Source organism: Myotis davidii, unplaced genomic scaffold, assembly GCF_000327345.1.
Source record: "Myotis davidii unplaced genomic scaffold, ASM32734v1 scaffold415, whole genome shotgun sequence".
In the NCBI taxonomy this organism is placed as follows: Eukaryota; Metazoa; Chordata; class Mammalia; order Chiroptera; family Vespertilionidae; genus Myotis; species Myotis davidii.
In genome coordinates this window covers 5,527,709-5,536,610 of record NW_006287951.1, presented here as the reverse complement: position 1 = coordinate 5,536,610, position 8,902 = coordinate 5,527,709, and positions in this window count along the sequence as shown.

Genomic DNA, 8,902 nt, shown 5'->3' with positions numbered 1-8,902 from the left:
TCCCATCCTTTTTTTTTCTTTTTTTTTTCTGGGATTTATTTACTTTCTATAATTGAAACTTTGTTGCCTTCAGTGGAGCTCAGAGCCGGCCAGGGCAGGGTGGGAAGCTTGGCTTCCTCCATCACTGGAGCAACCAAGCCTCCTGCTCACTCCAGTTCCGTGGTTTCCGGCCACCATCTTGGTTGGGTTAATTTGCATATAGTTGCTCTGATTGGCTGGTGGGTGTGGCTTAAGGCATAGCCAAGGTATGGTCAATTTGCATGTTTGTCTTTTATTAGATTAGATACCTCAACATAATAAAGGCTACATCTGAAAAGCCCAAAGCTAACATCATGCTCAACAGTAAAATACTTAAAGCTTTTCCTCTAAGATCAGAAACAAGGCAAGTATGCTGACTCTCATCACTTCTATTCAACATAGCACTGGAAGCCCTAACCAAAGAAATTAGTCAAGAAAATAAAATAAAAGGCATGCAAATAGGATAGGAAGACACAAAATTGTCCCTGTTTGCAGATGACATGGTCTTATACAGAAAACTCTAAAGACTCCATGAAAATACTATTAGAATACATGAATTGAGTGAAGTTGTAGGATACAAAACAACATATACTAACAGTTCTATATACGAACAACAAACTATCTGAAAAGGAAATTTTAAAGACAATTTCATTAACAATAGCACCAAAAGAAATAAAATACTGAAGAATAAATTTAGGTAGGAGGTGAAAACTTGTTTTGTTGCAACAAAATACTGTGGAAAGAAATTTTAAAACCCACAAACAAATGGAAAAACATTTACATTCATGCATTGGAAGACTTAATATGGTTGGGTTGTTTTGTTTACCAATATACAATTGCTTTACCATCATTTTTGGCAAACACAATGCTTCCCCCACCACATTGCAGTCGCACCTTTGTTGTAAATCAAGAAACTACATATTGGGTTTTTCTCTCCTGTTCCATTAGTTTATTTGTCCATCCTTATGCCAATACTACACTGACCTAATAACTGCAGCTTTTATAGTAAGTCTTAAATCCTAGAAGTGAAAATCCTCCTTTGTTCTTATTCTTCAAGATTGCTTGACCACTCTAGGTCTTTGCTTTGTTATATAAAATTAAAAATTAATTTGTCAATATTTAGCCCCAAAACATTCTGTTGGAAAGTTGATGGGGGTTTAATTAAATACAGATCAATTTGGAAAGAACTGACATTTTAATAATATTGAATTTCCTAAAACATAAAGAAGCATCTCTCCATTTATTTAGCTCTTCTTTAAGTTTTCTCAACACTTTTATAGTTTTCAATGTGGAGGTTTTATACATTGTTAATCAGACCTATTTTAGATATTTACTTGTTGATGCAATCATAAATAGTATCACTTTTAACATTTCATTTTCCAGTTTCTGGTTACTAGTTATAGAAATATAAATAACCAAACTTGGTACCATTTCCTTAAAGAAACTGGTATTTGCTGAGAAGGAAGGCAAAGAAGAAAGAAGAAGAAGAAGAAGGAAAAGGAGGAGGAGGAGGAGGAGGAGGAGGAGGAGGAGGAGGGGGAAGAGGAGAAGAAGGAGGAAGAGGGGGAGAAATAATACAATAATTTTAGTATATTGCCTTTATGTCCAGGAGTCTTACTAAATGTACTTATTAATTACATTACTTACTTATAAATTCTTTTAGATTTTCCAATATGTAATCATTTCACCTGCAAATAGAGATTTGTCTACTTCTTGCTTGCAAATCCTCTCCTCTCCTGGCACTGTCAAGGCCCCTGAGTGCAACAGTGAAAGACGTGGTGATAGTGGACACCCCTTTCTGGCTTTCAGCCTCACAAGGAAAGTGCCTAATATTTCAACATAAGTGTGTTACAGGGGGTTTTATGTTGGCTGTATAGTTTTTCTCTAGATACCCTTTACCAGATTGAGGACCTTCCTTTATATCCCCAGTTTGATTAGAGTTTTTATTACAAATTGATGCTGAATTTTATCAAATACTTTTTCTACATCCACTGAGCACAAGTAGTACCACAATTCCCATCATGATGAACTCTTTGGAGTGGAGACTTAAAATAACAGATGCTGGGGATTGTTATCACCCCTTTGGAATGTCTATATGGAAATGGAAATATTGCATGATGGGGTTGGTGGAGAGTCAGAGAAAGTCTATTACTAAGAGAACTTTGCCTACCAGAGACTGAGGAAAGGTGTCCTTTTTTCATTCCAAATTTTTGAAATATTACTGTTTTGGTGTCTGTTTTTATTTAACCATTTGTTGCTACTGTTGATGTTACCCAGGTATTAAGTCCAGAGTTGTGTTTCTTAGGCCTCCCCACCCTAGGGGGAAAGAGCTGCTGAGTCTCTAGGGGTCCAGATTCCCCCATCCAGCCTCCCCAGGGGTAAGTGGCTGAACTGTGCCTGTAGAAGAACCAAGAAAGGGCCTCCCCTTCCTCTCCCTTCATTCCCTGCATGATCCTCTGGTGCCACCTCAGCATTCAGAATCAACTCTTCAGGCCCAGTCCACCTACTTCCTCCCTCCCTCCCACCCAAAGTAGGATACAGGCGATGTGGGGAGTAAGAGTGGGGTTGGGTGGGGAGTATTGCTGAGTGATCTGGAGGTCCCAGAAAGCCCACCATGGAGGGTGCCTTCCCAGCCCAGACCCAGGAACCTGGACACTTTCTTCCCTGGGATCATGTCATACTTGAGGGAAACTTCAAACAACTTCATTAGCAGGGCTGGAGAGTGATCTGCAGAAATTAATAAACATCCTAACACCTCCAGATGCTACAATCTGAGCACAAATTGTCACAGGACAGACTAAAGAGGGGCAGCGAACATTGGAGGTTCGCTGCCGAGCCCAGACCAGAGCTCCTTTCTAGGCCTTGCTAGTTCAAGGCCACCAGGTCCTGCGGAGGAAGGTCTGGGTGTTGGCATAAACTCACTTTGAGCCATTGGGAGCCAACCCATGGCACATTGTGATATGTTCAGTAACTCCCAACCACACCATTGTGGTCTTTGTAAAGTCTCGACCTAAAGAGCCTGACTCTCCTGACACTATTAAGGGTGATGCCTGGTCCAGATGCTCCTACCTGGATGCTACAGGAAAGAGCCTGGTGTCCAAACTGAACCAAACCAGACAAGTAGCTCCTCTGGGAGCTGACAGTCCTGCCGGATGTGTTCTCTATTTCCATCCTCAGAGCTTTAGGCTTGTTATTTCCCCCTTATTATCACCATCCCTCCCCCAGGTTTTACACTTCCCAAGGATCCCAACTGGCTGGTGCCCATCCTCAGCAACTGAGCCCCACGCCTCCACCTCAGTGTGGGAAGTGGCCCATCCTTCAAACGCCCCTCCCTCCACAAAGTTCCTTTGATCACCTCAGTGATCAACCCACTCCTTGAATTTGGAGACCATGCCATTCTCTTCCCATACCACACACTGTCCTATAACTGCCCTCGATTAGCTCAGTCCTGCTTTTCCCAACTGGCTTGAGTGCTCCTTGAGACCCAGGACCAGGTTGTACTGGTTTTGGTAGCAACTCAGCTCCCTGAGCCTTTCTGGGTACGTTATAGGAAGACTGACAACCAGTGCCGCCTCCTGGGCCATCCCTGGCCCCTCACCATGCCTGGGATAGTCTGTGGGCCAGCACCTGGGATCCCCACCATCACTGGGCAGCAGGGTCCTTTGACCATCAGACCCATCAGTCAAGCAGTGGGAAGCTGTTAGTCAACTCTGGGTAAGGAACTTTACCCTGGGAGCAAACTCCAAGAATGGCTATTTGGATAAGCTTTGGCCACAGTGTGGAAACTCAGAAGAGCTGGGACAGAGCCTCAGGAAACCCCACAGGGGCGTGGGGCATGGACATCGCATTTGGCACACCGTGTGCTGGAGGAATGCAGCCAGCAAGACTGCCAGCCCGCCTGCTCACTGGCCCCTCTGCCCGAAGTCCAGCACGTTTGCAAAGCTTTGGCACAAGGCCGCTCCCATCCTCGCCGGCAAGGGTTTATGGATATTAAAAATGTGCTGATGTGAATCACCATGCAAACACGCTTCACTAGAAGTGCTGCGCGCAGGAACACTGCTCTTTTTATGGTCTCCTCCACCTCTGCTGGAAACGTTCGCCCACAGATGATGCGGAGATTAGTGGGGCATCGGGCTGCTGCGTGTTTTTAGGCAGCCTGTCAGCTTCCATCAGCTACGGCTGGGACTGCAGAGGAGGCTGGGGTGCACCTCAGTGCCCCAACCGGGGGCCCATGGGCAGGGTCTGGGGCAGGAAAGTGGCTGGAAGTGGAAGAAAACGTTCCCTAGTCAGGCATGTTCTCCGGTATCCAGGCTGTAGCCATTGCCCTGTGGGAATATGGTGGCCAACACCTCTAGAGTACACCCTCCAGGCTGGCAAACAGCACCAGCGAAAGTCCAAACCCTCCTGCTCTGGGCCAGCCGCCCTCACCCCCTTTCCCTGTAGGGTGGCCAGGTTACGTGCAGTCCCATGGGAGGGGGGAAGTACGCTACAGAGCCCATGCGCTCAGTGCGGGAAGGGACCAGAGCTAGATTAGACATTCTGAGAAAGTCCAGGGTATGGGGCTGGGAGGAGATGCTCTAGGAGCCCCGTGGTCCTTCTGCGAGGAGATCAGTGAGTGCCAGAACTGAGCCTTCAACCACAGTGAGGCTTTGAACAAACTGGGCCTAGGAGACAGCGTTCCAGGTGGCAGGAAAGGCCTGTGCAAATATGGGAAAGTGGGAAGGCACATTGAGAGCCAGGTGCTTTCCCACTCTGCTCGCCCATTCTCTACATCACCTTGTCCCCAACCTGCCTCCAGAAATGACTGTCATCATCCCGGGCATCATGTCCAGAAACAGAAGAGATCTTCTCTGCCTGTGTGTCCAGGAGCCAGTGCTGGGAAAGGAAGCCAATCTGAAGGAGGAGGCACTGGCAGGGGACGGAGCCTGTCTTGGCCTATCTCTGACCACAGCACCCAGTGCCAGCAGTGATCATCTGGCCCACTGTGCCAGGCACTGTGTAACACCTTCATTGTTCTCAGTGTGGTCTGGACTCCCCAGGCACACTGCAGAGGGCGAAGGCTCTGTCCCATGCAGCTCTGCCCACAATCTAGCATGCTGTTTGGCTCACAATACACCCTAAGGACCGCACCTGGAAAACAGGGAACCACGACACCCATCCTTACCATGTCATATTCTAGCTAAATTATTTTAATCCTCACAGTGAGGTGGGGCACTATTTTATCCCCAGGTGGGGAAACTGAGGCACAGAGTGTTAACCTCCTCAATGTCGCACTTGTAGCAAGTGGCAGAGCGGCACCATTTCTGTCGGCCTCAGAGCCTATGCCCCTCTACCCCTGAGAAGGCCCCGACTTTCCATCTACAAGAAGTGCCTTCAAAATCCAAACTCTTAGAGCCCAGCTTGTGAGCGTACAGCACAGCAGAGCTGGGGAAGGCAGCACTCCCCTCCCCCTCAAGTCCTCCTTGCCTGCCCTCCCTGCCATTCTGTTTCTGAGAAAGGCATAGGCCTACACAGGGGTGAATGGCCCCCTGCCAGTTCTGCCAGATCCTGCCCTCCCCTCCAAGTCTCCTGGGAACCCAATGATGGCATCAACACTAATCAGCACTGGTGACTAGGAGGGACTAACCCTGGTACCACAAAGAGCTGGCCTTTCAGCCAAAGGCCAAACTGCCTTAGATAACCTGGTACTCTTCCTTTGGGTTAAATAGTGGCTTTCTGATCAGCTTCCCAAAATGCTAAAAAACACCTTCATGCCACATTTATTTCCATTTGCTCACCCAAAAGCATCTTGGGCCTGGTCTAACCAACCTCAGAGACTGCTCAGCAAACCTAGGACAGGTGAAGAATGTGTATGGCAGCCCTGAAGCCACACGCCAGGGGCCATGGGGCCCACATGAGGAGCTGGTCCTGCGGCTGCCGGCCCTTGGGGGAGAGGGGGCCGGGGCCCAGGCCAAAGGCGGACCAGGCTTCCTCAGAGCCTCTCCCTCGCCATCAGTTTGGTGTCGCTGATGCCAACTGCTGCTGAATTTCACTTTCCATCTGGCCCCTGGCCAGGCCGCTGCGAGGCCAGGTGGTGGGGCTCTGGGACTGTCACCGGATTGAAGCCCCTACGCCCAAGAAAACAGGATGCAAACAAAGTCAGCACCTACTCGGGGACCCGAGTGCAGCAAGAGGCATTCCTCCAGTTCCAGGAGAGACCGGGTCTGGAATGGCTCAGGGACGCCTGTCTATCCCCAGGGAAGGGCCACCTGAGGCTAAGGAGGAACTGGGTGGGGGGGGGGGGGACCCTCATGAAAGGAAGGATCCACGCGGTGGCATTTCCTGATGCCCACTTCCCAGCCCGGGGGTGGTATGAGGCCTCTGCCGCCAGGTGCTTTGCCAAGTCCCCCTGGTACCGTCTTTAAGTTTCCTAGGATGGTTTGCTGTGTGTATCCCGAGTTTTCGCCAAAAGCCAGGAGACCTGCATTCAGGTCCTAGATTTGTCCCCACTCTCGCCGTGTGACGGTTGGAAATTCCCTTTTCACTCTCCAGGCCTCTGTTTCCTCGTGTGTCAAATACAGGAGTGAGGAGAGCAGGTATTATCCATATCCAAGGAGACATATTTATTGGATGCATTCAATGTTCCAGCTGTCTTATGTACATTATTTCTTTTAAGCTCTGCAAAACTTTATATTAATAGAGCTTGACATTTTATTGACGGTTTGCTACTGGCCAGACTTTGTGCAGGGCTCTTTACATGTCCTAATCAAATCCACTTAATCCTCACAATAATCCTATGATGTAGATCCTGTTTATTATCTCCATGTTCTAGAGGGGAAACTGAGGCACCGAGCACTTCACTTTCCAAGTCATACTCCTAATCGGTGGGGAACTTGAACCCAGGCTGCACAGCTCCAGAGCACACAGGCCACTGTTCTGCTGCCTCGTGCAGTTTCTGCATGACATGAAACAGCATCCTCCTCGGGGAGTTGTGAGCCTGAGGCGAGTGGTAGAGAACTGCATGCAACATGTGCTCAAAGAGAGTGACCTCTCAGTCGCACTGTTATTAGTATTAAGTATTATTATCCCCTTTCTTCTAGGACTCGGAGAGGTGAGGTGCAGACCCAGGTCTCCAACCCTGACAGCACTGTCCACCCACCTCTCCTGCCTGCTCCTCCCTCCATTCATTCAGCTCAAGGTAGCCCCAGCCAAGGCCGGTTTTCCTCATTCCCAGTCTTCTTCCCTCTGCTGCAGTGCCTGATCGGAGCTTAGTGCGAGGCCTTTCTGCAGGGCACCGCAGTCTGTGGACAGGGCACAGGAGGGGAGTTCTAAGAGAGGACTCCCGGAGCAGCCAGGGGCAGAGGTCAGAGGTCATGGAAAGTCTTCTGGAACCCCCCAGACCAGCCCATTTCCTGGGAATGTTGATGCCCACTGCCACCCCCTCAAAGCCCAGCAGTCCATGAGTCTGGGAGGATGTCTAACCGCAGGTATTTTGGTAGATAAAGATTTGCTGAATTAAAAAATATATACAACTCCTTTGTTTTAAAAGGTAGTTTAAATATATAAAAATGCCCATAGTATCCCTTAATATTTCCATGTATATTCTCCCAGATTTTTTCCATGATAAAACAAACCTCTAAAAATAAAAAACAGAACTACCATATGATCCATCAATTCTACCCCTGGGTATATATCCAACAGAAATCAAATAACTATCTCAGAAAGGTATCTTCACCGCATGTCCATGTGGCATCATTCACAATAGTCAAGACATGGAAACAACTGAAATTTCCACCAGCAGGCGAATGGAGAAAGAAATGTACATTTCTACATGATGTACTACAATGTCCTACACCATGCAACAACATGATGGACCTTTATGCTTAGTGAAGTAAATCAGACAGAGAAAGACAAACATTGTATAATCTCATTTGTATATGGAATCTAAAAAAAATGAACTCATAGAAAGAGAGAACATGTTGCTGGGTTACCAGAAGTGGGGGTTGGAGGTGGATGAAATGGGTGAAGGAGTTCAAAAGGTACACACTTCCAGTTATAAAATAAATGGGCCCTGGGGTTGTAACATACAGCATGGTGGTATAGTTAACAATGCTGTATTTTTTATTTGAAAGTTGCTAAGATAGGAGATCTTAAAAGACTTCATCAAAAGAAGAAAAAATTGTAACTATGTGAGATGATGGATATTAACTAAACTTATTGTGGCAATCAAATCATTATGTTGTACACCTTAAGCTAATACAATGCTATATGTTAAGTATATTCAATGAAACTGGGGGGAATAAAAATATAATTTGTTTTAGAACTTAAAATAATATAACTACTGTTTTGTATCCATTTCCCCCCACTAACTTTTACAAGGCCTGAAGTTTTTCATATTTCCTAAAAATTTCTAAAGTCAGCTTTGTTGTGGCAGACACAGCACATTAGCTACTCAACAGCCATTTTGTCTGGTGACCCGCCCCTACTCTCTTAACTTGCTTATTAAAAAACTGGAAAGTCACCCTGGTTTGGCTCAGTAGATAAGAGTGTCGACCACCAAAGGGTCCCAGGTTCAATTCCTGTCAAGGGTTTGTAACTCGGTTGCAGGCTCCCCCCTGGCCCAGACCCTGGTCAGGGTTCATGCAGGAGACAACCAATCAATGTTTCTCTCACATCAATGTTTCTCTCTGTCTTTCCCTCTCTCTTCTACTCTCCCTAAAAATAAATGGAAAAATATCCTCATGTGAGAATTAACAAAAATAATAAAACAAAACAAAAAAAAACATTTCATAAGACTTTTGTTTTTCCTTAACTGGGTTATATCAACATATCTCTTTAGTAATCTTTTATTGTGTATAGTAAATCTGTACTTCAATACTTCATATAAATTTATAGCTGTTAAGGA